Source organism: Apteryx rowi, unplaced genomic scaffold, assembly GCF_003343035.1.
Source record: "Apteryx rowi isolate R43461 unplaced genomic scaffold, aptRow1 scaffold_1482, whole genome shotgun sequence".
In the NCBI taxonomy this organism is placed as follows: Eukaryota; Metazoa; Chordata; class Aves; order Apterygiformes; family Apterygidae; genus Apteryx; species Apteryx rowi.
The window spans coordinates 23,012-40,257 of NW_020447733.1; the positions used below are offsets into that span (position 1 = coordinate 23,012).

The following is a 17,246-nucleotide window of genomic DNA, read 5'->3' on the forward strand; positions in this document are numbered from 1 at the left end:
ATTAAGATATCCGTCTTTATTTTTTCAAGGCCCAGACATAATGGTGTAGGACCCCAGAGGCCTCATTTGCATCATGAAGAAATTCAGGGCCTGTGCAATACCTCCATAATTAAGTATTTAAGAACAACCCCCCCCCCCCGTGCACCACTGGGAATCAGACCAGTGTGGGAAAACCTAGGCCCTTGATAACCACCTAAAATGTCAATCACCCAGGTCTCCTTTATCTATAATCCATACTCATCCATACTGAGCAAAATTAGCCCTCTTTGGACTGGGCTAGCCTAATGGCCAGGCCTGTAGCTCCCCTGAGACTTTATTTCAGGCCACAGTATGTGAAACGAGAGCACTGTGTTACACTGGCCGACACAATGTTTCTTAAGCATCATGCCAAGGATGGATATTAAAGGCATTCAGAGGCAACCCAGCTACCCTCATGCTGTAGTCAAACCTGGCTCAGTCTGTTTTTCTCCCTTTATCTGGAGAAAACTGTTGTGTTGGCTGTGCCTGACCTTTCTCTGGAAGGAAAGTGTTAGCTTACTGTAGCAGGAAGCAGCCCATGCTGACTTGACTAATTGGGGACAATAGAACGAGAGGGAGTGAACTGCATAAATACACCCTGGGAGGAAGGGAAGTATCTGTTTCCTGCAAGGAATTTTGGCACCTAAGAAGCCCTTTTTTACACAAGGTAGGTTAATGGGGAAAGGCAATACCTTATAAGACCAACTGGTACAGCTGTAAAAGCAGATGCATGTTCAGATGCACAACCTCTTTCCATCCTTCACAACAAGAAACACAGGAAAGCTGAACCCCATACAGTCAATATTGTTGGTTCAAGGAGGACTATTGAGAAGTGAAGCCTGTAACACATGAGTGAAGTTAGTTCTGAGCAAGCTGAGGGGAGATGTGGCAGACAGAGCAGGCAGAAACTCAGCTAATGTGACAGTTCAGACTTACAGAGACTACAATCTGAAATTTTTTGAAGACAAATTCAAGTGTGCAGTGTCTTATTAGACCAATGGATAGATGGGGCTGAAAATATTCAGGTTTCCAGGTCTCTTACCATGATTAAAAAGCAGTACTGCTATGGCTAGAACCAGGACACTCTATTACACTGCAACACCTCAAGGTGATTCATCAACTTCATTTTCTTATGGATGAACACATGGGAAAATGAGATCTGTCCTGTTTAAAGCTAGTAGCTATTCAGAGGTATAAATGAGCATTCTGGCAGCACAGAAAAGGATGAAAAAAATCACTAGCAATGATTTTGGTTTTACCTTTCCCCTTCTCTCTTTATGAGTACTCAGTTTTTATCTAAGGGAGTATTCCTCAAACTTTAGTCTGGCACAGAGTTAAGAAATTGCTCCGGATGCTGTTTCTGTCTTTAGAACAGTAACAGTCTCCAGAGGTGCATTTATCCAAAGTAAAAGATTGCTCTTCAGCCCTTCCAAACATGTTCTCTCTCCACCTAGTGTCAGAACCCGGAAAGAACTGATGTGAACACCTCTCTTCATATGCAAATGGATAAATCCAAATCACATTAGACATGTAGACAGAATACAAGTAGCATGAGGTGTAGAAGGGCTTTCAGCCTTTCTTGAAATAATGATCTGGTAGATCTGAATACATCATTCCAATGGGGGGGGGGGGAACAGCATCAGAAGTCAGAGGTTCAACTAAGGTGGAAGAAATAGAAATTTTGTCTTTTCCTATTATGTGCTTGCCACAATCCATTGTTTTCTTGCAGACAGCTATATAAAGAAAGCAAATACTGCGTCTATCACTATACTGGGACTGAGAGACCTCCTGACCAAAAACCTTGSTCATGGTCATCGGACATTTTATTTTCTGAGGTAAGGAGGAAGGATCAGTGACACTTGCATTGCTCAAGGAATTGCATTGCAATCCAGTGAGAGCTATGGATAGATTGAAGGTATGCCCTTTTCTTCATATTTATCCTTAGTGCACAATCTGTGTTCTTCTGCTTCTTGAATTTCACACAACAGTTAGGGAGAGCTTTTGCAAAGTCTCATGGCATTTGGGATGTCCCCAGGAATCTAAATCAGAAGCACAGAGAAGACAGCAATGAGACACAGCTTCCCTGGAGGACTGTGCCCTTTTAGCACTGCAGTTGAAGCTGCAGGATGGCCTCAGATATCTAGAGTGGCATGGAAAACACATAGTGTTTGTATCTAGTTCAACATCTCAAAAGAGAACTTGCTTGAAGAAGAGTTTTCTTCCCTCTGTGTGCCTTGTTGATCCTAGATGGTCATCCAGAACATGGTAAAAGGAATGAAGAGCCCAAAATGCACTAGAGGTCTAGAATAATGGGGTAACTAAAATCCTTGGTAGCTTTTCAGGTTCAAGACCTAGAGTGTGGAATTCATTTTCACATAGTAAGCTTGGGTCACAGGAAAGGTAAACTTAAACTACTTTGCTAACTTCTGAAAATTCCATCAATCAGAAGTCACTTAAAGAACATAGCATGTTTTAGATAGATGAGCTCATTTTGGTATTCTGTTCTCAGTAGTACTTTAAGCATTATTCATTTTTGCCAACATCAAAGGAAATTTCAGAAATGCATTTCTGCTTGGTGCAATTTTATGCCGTTCTGTTCTAATTTATTTTAGTTCCTTTTGCATTGTTTTCTTATTTTAATTTAGCAAGATACACACAGTGTGCTTGGACTTCTTTTTTACCTATTGTTAGTGCTAAGCTCACATTCTGGTGCAGAGAGGCTTCAAATTTTTCKGAACACTATGAATTGTTTAATCCTTATCACTAACAAAGTTTTCTGCCAGTTTAAATATGTAGTCCTTTTTGACTGCTACCCAGCTTCATAGGTGTTCCCTGGCAAACATTTGCAGCTCTTTGTATGCCACAGCTACMTTTTCACCTCTCTATTGAGGATCCCCTGCTTGTCATTTTCATAGCTTCTCCTCCAAGCTGCAACTGCTTCCAAGAAGGCAGTTATCTTTAGCTGCATCCTATAGGCAGGATGACAACACTGAGRGGTTCAAAGAGCCCAACATGAGTCAGAAGGTGCAACATCTGCATTTCTATGAACAGAACACTGAACAGTTACACCAGTTAACCCAGCTTGTTTTTTGCTTTTCTCTTCCTGCAATCACCCAGATGAAATAGCTCCATTCATTTCTTTGGTACGAAGCAGAATAATTGCTCCATCTCTGCCTGATAACAGGAAGGTGTTGCATGCCATACATTTTTTGCAGACCCTTCTTATCTGAAAGTGAAAGTGCTATAATAACCAAGAACTTTGAGAGCCAGTTGTCAAATGTTCTACCTCCAAACCACTTCTCAGCCTTGTTGCTTCCAGTGAATCACAGCACAGTGTGTTGTGTCTTCTTATTATAAGATGCCATCCGCAGTTTGTACTTAAACTTAAAAGCATACTTAAAACATTAAACTGCTTTCAGGCAAACACTCCCATCCAGTAAACGAAGTTTAACCTTATTTCCCCTTGGTGGGTCTTACAGAGAGAGTTTACCAGCTAACAGCTGGGTGTCTCTTCTTGCTGAGCAAGTTCAAGTTACAAGCTGATAGCGCTCTCCAGTGGCAGAAAGCATTAAAACACCCTAAATAAATAAACATCTTTCAAAAGGTTGAATGGAAGAGAATCACTTAGAGCAAGAAAACTTGAATAGCGGGGATAATATTTGGCATTTCCTCTCATACTTTTATTTTTGTATTGGGAGAGGGGAGTTTGTGCCTCCAACAAAAATATTTCTTGGTACTGCAGAAATCTACGGCAAACCCCAAGCAAGATGCATTGAACAGCTCTAAGGTTTCTGTGTCCAGCCTGTGGCATACACAAAAGACGGTTACGTTTCATGGACAGAAAGGGTCTAGCAGTTGTATAAGCCATTCCTATCACAAGCTAGGAATCCTAGTCTTATCTCTTTTGGTGCCTCAGATTTCTCAGAGCCAAGAAGAGTATCACAGAAAGGGAGGAGAGCAGAGACACTATCAACACCTTTGTAACTTAGGTTTCCAGAAAAAAGTGCTTAGACCAGCCTTGAATGACACACAGGATTCTGTATCCCCTGGCAAAATCCTAAACCACAAACAAATACTCACTCCAACCATATCTAAAGAAAGGGAATACCTTTCTGAACTCCTTTCCAACACGCAGCTCAACTTTGTGAACATGCACATATCAAAGCCCCGGTGTTACCCTTGCAGAAAACCTTGCTTCTGTCTTTGTTCTTGTGATATCTCTCTGTCTTTTAGAGGTAGAGCCCTTTCTTACTAGCAGGTGGGGATGCTCATGTGCACAGTCTTTCTGGAAAGTAGGGCTGATTGCTATAGGTTTGCTTTTAAAATGGGTCCTGATGTGATGCTGTTAATGATACTTATTTTCTTCCTACTGTTCAAACACCCAGAATGGTGTAAGAGCTATGGTCGTAATCTTATTGCATGTGCTTGCATCCTCTTATGTAAGGGTTGCATTTGGAGCTGGGAAGAATAAAACTTTTCAAAAGSGTTTACGGGGTTCTCAAAGTTTCTGACAAAAAGGGGGATATTGGTGTAAACTTTTCTTCCCCTCGCCTCCCCTCCACCCTGATATCTCTGGCTACCTGCTGGCCAAAGTGTTCATTTTTCTGATAATGTTTTCAAGTTGATGAACTCCAGTAAATMGGTCAAATGGAAGAAGAAACACACAGTGAGTGCTCTTTTTACACATACCACAAGCTAAACTTTGTTTGCTCTTACTTTGTGTTCTTCCCTTGACAGCAGGTGTACATATATAATCCTTGAAATGTTAGGTATAGACTTCAGAAAGTCCAGCAGGCATGTGTGAGAGAAGATGAATAATTAAAGCGACAGTCAAAGAAACTTTCTTCTGAGGTACAAGATAAAATAATTGTACAGGAAAAAACAAGTGATTTGTAACAAAAGAAAGAGAGAAGAATATGGCAAAGGCTTTCAGAACTGCTGTTGAAATTAGTGCTTATAAAGGACAATGAAATACAAATTATTCAGGAAAGTGGTAGTTACACTGTCCTCGCTGAAGGAAAGATGTGTTTTAGAACTAAGGGATGAGCTTGGGAAGCTCTTGCCATGGAAAGCCATTATGCCTAAAAGCAGGTTAGGGTCTTTCAAAGGTGTGGATCTCTTGCTGAACAAGGAGAATGTATGAAACAGCAGGAAATGCAGAGAAACTTCCTGGCATGAGGCAATGAAGAGGCTAAGGAGATCATATGCTGAATGGTTGAATACAAAGTGCCAAGGTGTCTGGTGACCCCAGCTGAAGCAATTGTAGGGCAATTTGTTGCATCTAGGAAAGCAGCGCATGAAATGGACTCAGGAACCACCTTGTTCTTGGGAGGCTCTTTGCTCCTTTGAATCTTCAGGTTTTCTACAAAGAGGTTTCTCACTGTGGGAGTACAAACCTGCTTCAGTTTGACTGAAGTCCTGCCTATGGAGCTGGCTGTTTCTTGAGACAAGTAAAGTCTGTTTGCTATTGTCCAGGAATTTTAAATACCAGAAACCTGCATCAAAGCTGTAATGCTTCTATAATTGCATTGGATGGGACATGAAGGATTCTCTTCACTAGGTACACTGTGATTACAACGACTGTCCTGAGGGCTGGGACTCCGTCCACAAGCTGCTTTCCTGAACAAATGTATTTGGGTATAGTCAATCAAAGGGAAGAAGGATGTCAAAGGACTGGCCTTACTTGCTATAGGAGTCTGGTAAAATAACTTATTCTTTGGCTTCCACTATCTTTGAAATAGGAAAAAGAAATTAAATTCATGAAAAYTTTTTATAGACCCAAATGCTGCAGGGACTTGGAGGAGGAGGAAAGAACTTAAACAGAAGGACAGAATAGGTCTGTTCCTGTTTTTGACTCTCTTTCATTTATATACTTTATATTCACATTCATGGGAGAGTTTCCAGGTGTTTAACAAGTTTGTGTATCTGGAACTCTAGGGAAACTGCTGAATGACTTGATCTGCTACTTTTCATCCTATAAAGAACAGAGCAGTCTTTCCTCCCCAATCCTCAGTCTGCTTTTGTTTGAAAATCTTTGACTTTAGTAGGAGTTGAATATCCAGAGCATCTTGCAAAGCTAACTGCTTTATATATAAATAATTTTTGCATGGGCAGACACAAAGATTTCCCACCACTAAATTTACAATTTGAGCAATAATAGTGACATATTTTCTTTATTTCCAACTTTTTTCTTCCTTTCTTCCTTTCTATGCATCTATCTATCTATCTATCTATCTAATCTCTCACCTTATTTTGTTAAGCACATCTGGAATGTGGGAATAGCATTCAAAGAAAACATCCAAATGTAAGTTGTGCTATGGTTCACTAAAAAAAAAAGAAAAAAAAAGAGCTACGTGAGGTAAGAAGGGAATTTTGTGAAGTGGTATCACACTATTTTGTTAAGAGTTGGGAAGAAGCTTCGTTCTGGAATAGGARCCACACTTACTCTTCAAGCTGTCAATCATAACATTGAGAAAAAAAACATAATTTCTGTTGTGCTACCCCATAAAAATTCTGAGCAGCTGCTTCTAATATTTTTAATTCTTTTATTTGTTACATATGAATGCACTTGAGAGTGCTTAACTAGAGTGGAATTGATTGACAAAGCTTTTCTGCAAGAGATGTTCAGGTATTTTTCAGCTGATCCTGAATATCTGTTCAGAATGTTTTTATTCTCCATGGACATTAGTACAGGAAGAAAATGAATTGTTTAAAAAGCTTACATTCATGAGCAAAGTAAAAGTTTCAGAATAAAATTTCTTTTGCACTAAAGAAAATCTACACATATTCTGTTACCTTAGCAGAGCTACTGCAGAATGAATTTATTTCATCACAACTATATCAGTTATCTGTCATCAGCAGAAAAAGGTATGGCTGCTTTTCCTGCTTCTGTTCATTTTACTATATCTTTAATGGTTTTTAATATTAAATTCCTGGGTTTAATTAGCAAATTTCTTTAAAATTAACATTGTTGATCCTTTCTATGAGATAARGAAGGATTAAAATTCATGTGCAATGAAAACATTTTACATTTCAGGAAAGCATGGAAGAAATGTTTTTGTAAAGGGCTGAGCTGCGGTGGGTCTGACATTTGAGAAGCTCATATTTGAGTATGGAACACGTCTAATAGTGCATTCAGGTAAGCTGCTCATTTGTAGCTAGGGAAATAYGAGGATAGCATTTCCATGTGACATGTTTCCATTCAAAATTCCCAACATGAATAAACTGCCACTACTGCAGAGCATAAACCCCTCTAGGTGCCTATCATAAGTAGAAAATTGTGTGCTTTTGCAGTTTCACAGTGAAAGTCTACTAGAGAATTGTTAGAAAAAAAATGGTAGGGGGCAGAAGCATTTGGTCATCTCAACTTTTCAAAATTGGGATTTTGGAAGCAGCACTTTGAATTTGCCTTAAAGAATAGGGTATGTTTTACACTAAGGCTGGAACAAATAATTCTTCCTGTTTAAGCTGCGAGAACTCAGAATACAAGCAAATTAGAAGTTCAAATTTTTGTAATGCTTCGTACGATGGTGGTAGCACTGTTTTTGAGAAACTCATCTTTGGGTAAGGGACATGCTGAACAGTAAATCCAAGTCTGAAGAACACTGAAGAATCTGATCATTCCAGAGTAACCAGTGGGGACCAGTGCAAGGTTGTGTGGAATTAGGTGGCTTTCACAGTTTTTAAATCTTAGTTTTGAGTGTTTTGAGATGGTTTGGTAATAACTTTCATGGCAGTGGAAATGCTGGAAGTGGATATATACTTAGCTTTGGGACAGAGATTCTTCTAAAGATAAACCCAAGTAAGTATAGCAGGACAATATGAAATAAACCCTTTTGGAATAAATAGTTGTCTGAATATGTTCCACTGTAATACTTGCATGTAAGTTTTCAGACTTATTGCTGTGTAGCTAGTCATGCACAGGCAAGAAAGTGAAGATAATACTGAATTTTGGATATGTATTGCCAGTTTCTAGGACTCTGTGTGAGCCTATTGAAATTAATATAGTTTCAGAGTGGGACTGAGTTGCTGTGTAGAGTGTCTGCCTATAGTTTCAGCTATGAAGGAAGAAAATTATGAAAGTGTTTTGTTTTTTCCAGTACTGGGAATAAAGGATCAGAGGCAAACTGGTATCTAATAGAGAAATAAATCTAAAGCTTGGCAATCATTTCAGTGCCGTCTGAGGAGTGCRTGTGTGGGGGGAGAGGGGATCTCAAAAGAAAAAAAAAGACAGAAGTGAAGAGGTATCAGTGTTGTGTTCAGCAAATATCTTTGTAGATAGCTACAGACTGTATTGGATAGGAGGGAAAAGTTTAGACAGCTTGATGTGAGATGTCTCAGTGTTGCAGGCTGGTGCAAGTTGGGCTAAAATATGCACTAACTTAAGTGGATGGAGGAAGTGTCATGGAAAAGGAAAAAAACTTCCATTCTTGTTTTGTTTTTTCTTATCCACCTTCATGGTTACAGTTAATTCTTATAACTTCTACAATTGCTGTTATAGAAGGATGCAGCTACAAAGTATCCTGTGATAGCTAGGATCCCACATAATATGATGTAGGAGAAAAATATCACAAAGTAGTGAAATTCCATGAGAATTTTTAACTAGGAATCTTGAAAAGAAAGTCCGAAAGATCTGTGTGTACAAATCAAAGTTAAACTCCTTTGAGTCTAAAGCTACTGCCAGCATTTTCTGTAAAGCTCTTTGTCATAGTGTAACTCTGTGGGTGCCCACAAAAAAAACACTTTTGGAAAGGGGACAAGGCTGTTTGTGCRTCCAAGTAAGTGACAGAAGTAAACAGTTATTGGAAATGCCATGTTTCAGAAAAAGAATAAATGAATGTTTATCTTGAAATTATCAGGCCTGAGAGTCCAGGTTCATTTCCCTTAACATCAAGTACTCAGTCAAATCTGCTAGCCCAGGTTGATTTTGCTTCTGTCTTTATCACTGAAATTTGAAGCAGATTTTTTAGAGCTCATCTCTTTAAGAACTGTTCTTGAGAAATGTCTATGTCTTTCCACTTATTACAGAGGGACACTAGGACATCTGTGCTGAACTTGTATAACCCAAATGTGTAAAATATGCCCCTGTTTTGTCTCAGGACAGTTAATTTCCTTGAACACATAGTCTCAATTTCTTTATGACATGGGGAGGATAGAAAGCAAGATCGTTCAAATGAAGGTTCTTACCAGTTTCATAGTGAGAAATGAAGAGACCATTTAGTAAGCAGGGAGAAAAGTCTTGGATCAAATCTTTCCATGGCCAGGATTTTGTGAAGTTCTGTGCCATATGTAACTTTGGAGGTGGCAATCAAAAGCTTAAATTTGGAAGGGGAATGCACCTTAAAGTAAAATCATACGAGTATAAAGGAAAAGCTCAAGACTTTAAGAACCAAAAGCCTGTGTTTTTGAGGGCTACATGCATCAGATGTGGGCTGCAGATGAAGTTGAGTCCAGTCCTATTTCCCTGTAGAGTTTAAGTGATGATTTGGGTCGTTGTTTTAATTTGAGTTTTGGGATGGAACCTCTACATTTGGATATTCTGTGGACTGACATGTGAGTACTTATCTTTTAATATTTCAAGAAATTTATCTTTTAATTTACATATCACTTAGATTTAAGCAGCACTGTAATGTCAAATGTGGTTATGACTGTATTAATGTCCTTCCCTGGGGCCCCTGATCTCTGAACTTCATTGATGAAAATTATTTCTGAGTATCTGTAGCTTCCAACAGTTATTTTTCTTAGTGTTTTGGCAATCTGCTTGTCTGATCTTCAGAAAATAGCAGTATGCCTAAATTTTTGCCCAAAGGGAAACAATCAGATCTTGTACAGGAACAGGTAAGAGCTTAGTGTTTTCCAGAAGTACCTATCTTCCATTTATTTCCAAATGGCTTCCAAAATCAGGAAAAAGGTGGGATTCATCTCACCTCAATAGTTAGGGTGAGTGAGACTTTTTCTGTCTGTGTGATTGGATATGACACAATCCTAACACAGAAAAAGTGGCAATTTACTAGAGAATGTTTTGGATGTTGTCAGTGTCCCCACAGAGCAGCTACCTCTGGATTTTAGGCCAGAGCTGACCCTACAGTTGTCAGTTGAACTAGATACCATTAGAAGTTGAGTTCGTCATAGTTTTTGTTGCAAATATCATTGTGCTGAGTTCTCCCTGCAAATCATAGTTCACCTTTGGGAATGGAAATAAACTGACTGCAATACCGCTTTTTTACTTTCTAGTGAAGAAATGCCTTGCAAATATTTTTGTGTTTGATAGTAGAAATATAGATAARATGGATTGGATAGATAAATACATTTTGATGGAAGAAATTAGTTTCCAATTTAAACTGGAAAGAAAAGAAAGGGAGACGTACTTCTACAGATGTTTTAAGAAGAAACATGCTATTATTGCTTTTTATAGCTAGAGGTTTTATATCTAATAGATTGAGGGAGTTCTCTTTAGTCAAATTATGGGTTACATTCAGTAATTAATCTATGGATATCATCATTTAATGCTCCTAATTGGGTTTGGCTAAGTTCTCCTGTAGGAGAGGAAGAGTTAAGAGGGCAATTATAGTTCTCTGCATGGTTTTTTGTAAAGCACTTCCTGGCTGTGTGAATACAAGAAACTTTGGGAAATTAACATTTGGCCAGGGAACAAGAATTGCTGTAATGCCAAGTAAGTGAGAAGTAAAGTATTTCATAGATAAACCTTAATAAGCTGACTTCTATTTCCAAGGTTCAGCTTTTAATATCAACCCAATTTTACTAATTCACTTCCATGTGTTTTTTTTTTAAAGCATTTGATTTGTTTGGAGGCTCGCAAAAACTTGTCTCTCTTCTGGGGGGTACCCATAAGAATGAAACACCTTTCAGTATTGATTTTTCTTATCTCCAGCGCTGCAGCCCTCCCAATTCTACTGTCTTACAAGGGTCATGGGTGTGAAGTAACTCTGACAAATCTTTTTTTTTTTAATTCTTTTGAAGTTCATATATTGACACAATAGTACTCTGGAAATTTTGCATATTAAATGCTGTCCTCATTTATATCCATGTTTCATTGGAAATATCTCAAATGGAAAAAATAGTAAAACTTGTAACTTGTTTGTTTTTACAGCCCCAAAATATATATTAATGTGGCTAGCAGAGTATTTTGTTATGATGTTTGTGATAATGTTTCTGGCTTAAGATGTGGTTTAGCATATTTTTAACCAACAAAGGAAACTTTTGAGGATACAATCACCAACACAGCAAGAACATTTTGCTTCATATGGTCTCCTAAGCACTTTGCAAACGTAATATTAAATTCTGCTTTTCTGTGGTGCCTGGGAATCTGTTAAACTCTTCCAGTAAAGGTTTGTGTAAAGCAACTTACCATAGTGTTACACTAGTGGTTATGGAAAGTTCACTTTTGGTGGAGGAACTCGCCTATCTGTGCTTCCAAGTAAGTTTTCAGGTAAAAGTAGTGGTCTCAAAACAGACCTTGGAATTTCAGCACCTCCCAGATGTGGTGAAAGTCCGTCTAATGCAACTCTTGGTTGTTCAAATGGCATAGCCCATAAAATATGTATCTAAATATGCCTTGTGTGTATGTGTGTTATGAAAGGCACAACTTTTTCTTTACAGTAAGTTTCTGAGACTGCCTGGGTGCTTTTAGACTAGAAAGTCTTAGGTTCAAACTTCAGAGCTGATTTTTGTAGAGGAATATCTGACAGTGTAACTCCAGCAAGAAGAAAGCAAATAGTTGGACAGGGGACACTACTAGTAGTGAAGCCAAGTAAGTATTGTCTAGTTAATGACACCCTTTCACATTTTTACCTATTTCTCTTCAAACTTTTCATGGCGTGAAGAAAACTCTGGCTTTCAGGATGAAGAAAAAGTGCTGGGGAAGAGAAATTGAAAGCTGAAAGTAAATTGTAAGTCAAAAGCTCAAGGGTATTACTGAGTTTATTCTAATAAGTGTGAAATCAAAAGTCCTAAGGAATTCTTCTGGAAGCTGGACAAAGGCCAGGAGGCCTAGATTCAGTAGAATAATGTGATCAAATTTACTGAAGGACATTGAAATACAGTTTGAAGGGTCAATTTCACTTGTTCTGAACTAAAACAAAAAATGTCTGGGTTTTTCCAAAACTCTTTGGGGAGTGTACCAGATGAAATTACTGGTGCATAATACATAGGGTGTATTGTAGGAATAAGGTGTCATTTTTATTCTACGGTGAGGACCTCAAATACGGCAGGAATCTTGCACTCAATTTTCCTGCCTTTGTTACATCAGAGTCAGACTAAATAATTACAATATGTTCTGATTTGTGATCAGAATGGTATTTCTGATGGATTTGGCCTTAGATTCACAGGGGTGAAGTCAGGGTTCTGCTGAATTCTGTGACAAGCCTGTTCCTTTTCCAAAAAAGGTATTAAATATTGGGGTGGTGGGGGAGAAGGGGAAATCTAGGAATGAAAAGTAAAATGTAAAATGTGATGGGAGGAAAATCAAGGTTTTCTTGATTCACACCACAATGTGTACAGGCTGAACAAACTGTGTATAGGCTTGACTTGATCCAGAGTCCATGTAAAATGCAATGAGTGCTTTATGCCCTGATGTAGTGGGAGAAGGAGTCATATGTAGGGTTGCATTCACACATCTGTAAAAATCTTACAAAAACAAGTTATCCACTTAAATACATTTGAACCCACATAATCTATGCATATGAATAATTAAAACATGCATATCCATCACAGAAATGCATATGGAACATGGTTAATTGTTTGACTGCAATGGCAAATACTCTCACCTATTTTGCAAACTCCCTTATACTTAAATTTGTGTATAGGATCTGAGCTCTTTGCGAGGGACAAAGAAAGCAAGCTTGTAGTAAGGAGGTAAAAAATTTTCCTGTCCAGGTAGCTTCTAGAATGGAAACATATGCGTCTAGATTTTCCTCGCTGGAGTGGGTAAGTCTGGGAAGGGAGTGTCTGGGTTCATTCCTATCCAGAAATCATCACAAAACAGACATTTCCCTGTTTCACATAGAACCAGAGTAGGGAGGGTTTTTGCAAAGGGAGTAAATGATGTGTGAATTCAGGAACTAGCTATAACAAGCTGCAGTTTGTCAAAGGAATGAGGCTCATTGTTAAACCAAGTAAGTGCATGATCTGAATCAAAAATCTTGAGAATGACTGAAGAATCTGGTACTTGAAATTGGCACTACATAATGAGCCTGGTGGAGGCATCATGTTCTGTATCTATTGCTCTTAGGGATGAAATGAATGTGTGGCTGGAACACAATGTAAAGACAGCAGCAAGAAAATGCCTGGTTTTTGCAAGGACTGACAGTGTTAGCTTCTGGAGAGAAGCTCTTGTTTGAAAGGGGAATCCTTACAATAGTTACTAGAGAGTTTTGGAAGTGGAGAGGACCTTAAACTGTGTTTTTTCCTAGGAATTCACTTGCATTTGTTTTTTTCTTTGGTTTCTTTCTTATACCGTTCTGGTCTGTTGGATTGGACCAGCTTAGCTGTCTGGTTTCTTTAAACTACCTCATTAGACCATAAGAGAAGGAGTTTTATCTGGTAATTGATTTAGAAACAGCTATGATAATTGCTTAAAAAAGAGTGGTGGAAATTACAACCAGCTCCAGACTTGTCTATCAGTATACAGCCTTTTAAAAGCTGTGGATTCTCTCCCACAGTCTGCTGGCAAAGAAATTTTGTGTAGAGGCTTGTAACTGTGGGACTACTGGGGCTTCTTCAGCACTCACTTTTGGAAAAGGCAAAAAAATAATTGTGCAGCCAGGTAATCTTAATACAAATAGATGTTTCGCACTACAAATGCAATTCTCCTGTACTCCTGATTATTGTAAAAAGGACTCTCCTTAAAAGAATTTCAAAGCGCTTCAATTGAGTTATACTAAAAGGGTGGTTCGCCAGATTTTACACTGATCTGGAATCAGGAAATAGAGACTGAGAATGTTTAGAAGTCTGCCGGGAATCCTTGCAGTGAGAGTCTGTTTTGCCAAAGACAGGCTTTCCCTAATCAATAGGCTGTCCATCTCTGGGGAGCAGCCATCCCCTCTCCTTTCCAGTCTCCCTATATTTCAGCCGTATAACACCAGGGAATGAGCCGCTACAGTTCAGGCGGTCTACAGAGGTGCACGTGACGTTCCTGCACACTAGTCAAAAAATACCTGTGGTGTTGTATTTAATGATGTTTAGATTTTAGAGAGCAAACCTAAACCTCTGAGGTCAGTTCGTTTGTTTGAAATGGGTACCCCTGCTTCTGCCTTGCTGGGAAGCTCCTCTTGTCAGCTGTGCTAGAAGGCTTCCTTGTTACGGGGGGATGAGACAGTTTGTGYAATGGCTTTTGTTGCTGTGAGTACCAGTGGCTACAGGTACACCTTTGGAGCTGGAACAAAGCTGACAGTAAACCCTTGTGAGTACTGTAAAAGCCATTCTTTACCCCCCCCGTAGGGCAACGCAAAAATATCCATAACAGTAATGCGAGAGAGCGAATGCTAGGAAGTCTTCCTCCGAGCGTGCACAACCCTGTGCCTTTTCTCAGGGCACTGCAAAGCTGTGAGCAGCTGTGGGAACACACTGGGGAGAGGGCAGTAAGCTTGTCTTTGGAAAGGGGAGGAAGCTTTTGATAAAGACATATTTACAAAAATGTCGTGGGATTGAGAGAAATGCAAACATCTCAACACACGTAGACTGAGCAGAGTGGGGGGYGCCTGCAGGGGTTCTAATGCAGCACTGCAATCTTTCTGGACACGGCCACTGTCTGGCGAAGAGAAGCTGTGTGTTATGCCGGCGTCTGGAGAAGGATGTAGTCGTAGATCAGGAATTAGTGATTTGATTCTGCCTTTTGTCATTTTTTTCTCTACTCAGCAGGGAAAGACACATGTCAGCCTCTTCAGAAGGTGAGACTGTTTCCTTTCTGCTAGCTGTAGGGTTGTTGTAAGGCTGTGTGGGGCTGTGGCAATCTACAGCGGCAGGTCTTGGCAAGCTCACCTTTGGACGTGGAACCAGACTTTCTGTGAAACCCRGTAAGTGCCTTTGTGATAACGGGGTTGTTGACTGAAGTCTCGGGGAGGAACAAGGAACTGGTGGCAGCCCCATTTGGGAAGAGCGAGTGGTCACTGTGTGAGGCGAGAGCTCTTTAGCTGTCTCTCAAGCTGCTCTGTGGAGAGGTGATTGCCTTGCCTTATCGAGGCTCCTAGGTACCTGGGTCTTTGTGACCGATCAGTGGTTTTTGGAATGAGTTATCAGCCTGCCAAAATAGCGTTTGTTAAGCTTCGATACCCGCCCCGCCCCCCTTTCTTTGTTCTTTTTTCTTTTTTTTTTAGGAACTGGGTTTTAATGTAGTAACTGGGAAGCCACCAATACCAGCTTTCCTGAGGTCATCATGCTGTTTGCAAACAGCACCTCTCTGCTATAGGCGGTTGTTGTAAAGCAGTAAGCTCCTGGGTGAACTATGGMGGAAGTAGCAGAAAGCTCATCTTTGGGAAAGGCACAGAACTCTCTGTAAATCCCTGTAAGTGCTGGAGATGATTGYTTTCTTACCTATCCACCTAGGCACATGGGCTAACACCCAGAAATAGGTGGGTCTGGTTTCCCACTTAATACCTTTCAGACCTGTTTAGATCGGGATTTCTGTGGATAGGTCAGAGAAAAGTGAACAGAAAGATGCTGTAATTTGGAGCCAGCGGCACGTGGCAAGGGTGAAATCTTTTTTTCCCCCTTGATCGCTTTGGAAGAAGTCAGATACTTGTCTGGAGCAAAAGTTGTGCGTGGTTTTGGTTAGCGGTTGTGTCACGGTGTGACTTCAGCATCCACCTGGAAAGTCACCTTTGGCAGAGGGACAAAACTGACAGTGAAACCTGGTAGGTAGGAACCCAGCCTGAATAAGGAAGGGCTGGAGAGCATAATTCCCCTTCCTGGGGAACAGCCATCAGCTTTCCGCCGGCTCCTTTAGAACTATCTGCATAAGACGTGGCAGAGGATCAAAGCTGGCCCTAGGTTTTTTGTTTGTTTGCCTGCTTTTTTCACTGTGGGCAACAGAAGTCTGAGCTTGACCTTGCACTGGGGACAAAACTCATTCTAAGGCCACAAAGGTATTGGAGGTGATGGGGAAGCAGAAGGACTTTTGCTTCAGAAGCAAAATTGGACTCTCCTGGAAGGGTTACTGAGAGCTAAACGCCTTATTTCACTTGGGGAATTTTCCAAAATGAGTCAGTGCGGGTTCTGGAGCAATGCTTAGAATTGTTTTCTGGGCAGCTGGCTTGGAGGTCGACTGCCCTTTCTGTAGATTAGAGTGAGAGAGTCCACCTGCATGGACCACATGCTGGCAGTGGCTTTCTCTCCACGGAGAATGAACAGCTCACCCCGTTAGAGCTTTCCAGGCCTGGAGAGAGGAATCCCACCCCAAGTACTGCTTTTGTTCACCTCTGTATGTTCCCAGAAACCTCCCAGACCTTCAGGGACACTCACTGTCTTTCTGCTTCCACTGCCCAGAACCTTGTCCTGGTTAATCTTCTGAAGCTCCCGGTTGTTCCTCTGCTGGGAACATTCTCTTGCCTTCCGCTCTGTTGCTCCTACTCGTGGCTGCAGATAGGCTTCTGTCCACGTTTTCAGTCTTTGAGAAAGCCAGCTGGGCTCTGTTAGAAACTGGTCTGCGCAGGGAGGGAGTTTGCGTGCGTGTGTTGGGGGGAAGACATGGCAGTCAGAAAAAAGAAAGGTATTTTGGAGTGTGCCGGAGGGTCCGGCAAAAGAACTGTGCTTTTAGGGTTGATCAAAGGCTGAAAGTGGAATTTTGCTGGTAATCCCCGCGTCTTTTCTCTGCACGGAGAAAGGAGAAAGCTTGCAATCAGTGGTCATCTCCATCAAAGCTGGAAGACATCCCTAATGAGGAGAACCTCTAGGGGAATTCCAGGCTAGAGTTCCCAAGGAATTAACTTGGGAAGACTGTCTTAAAAGAAATGTCAAGTGAGCAAGCCCACAGCTTTGGAGGTAATAAGGTGGTGGAGGGGAGAAGTGACTTACAGGGTTTTTGCTGTGAAGCCAAACACTGTGTGAATARTTATGGAAACAAAGTCATCTTTGGAGGTGGAACTCGCTTAAGGATAAGACCAAGTAAGTTTTAAAGCCCTTTTCCACTCCATTGTGCAGAAAAGGGAGATACACACGTTGATCCAGGGTGTGTTGTGGGTTTTTTTGTTTTTTTTGTTTTTGTTTTTTTTACA

General features: G+C 40.3%; 1 long non-coding RNA gene across 1 annotated transcript; it reads left to right on the plus strand.

The window, feature by feature from the left end:
• The first annotated feature begins 4,800 nt into the window (after positions 1 to 4,800).
• Positions 4,801 to 12,155, plus strand: LOC112962431. Its single transcript, XR_003252301.1, has 3 exons — positions 4,801 to 5,717; positions 7,055 to 7,156; positions 11,862 to 12,155. It is a non-coding gene; the product is annotated as an uncharacterized LOC112962431 (long non-coding RNA).
• The last annotated feature ends 5,091 nt before the right edge of the window (positions 12,156 to 17,246 follow it).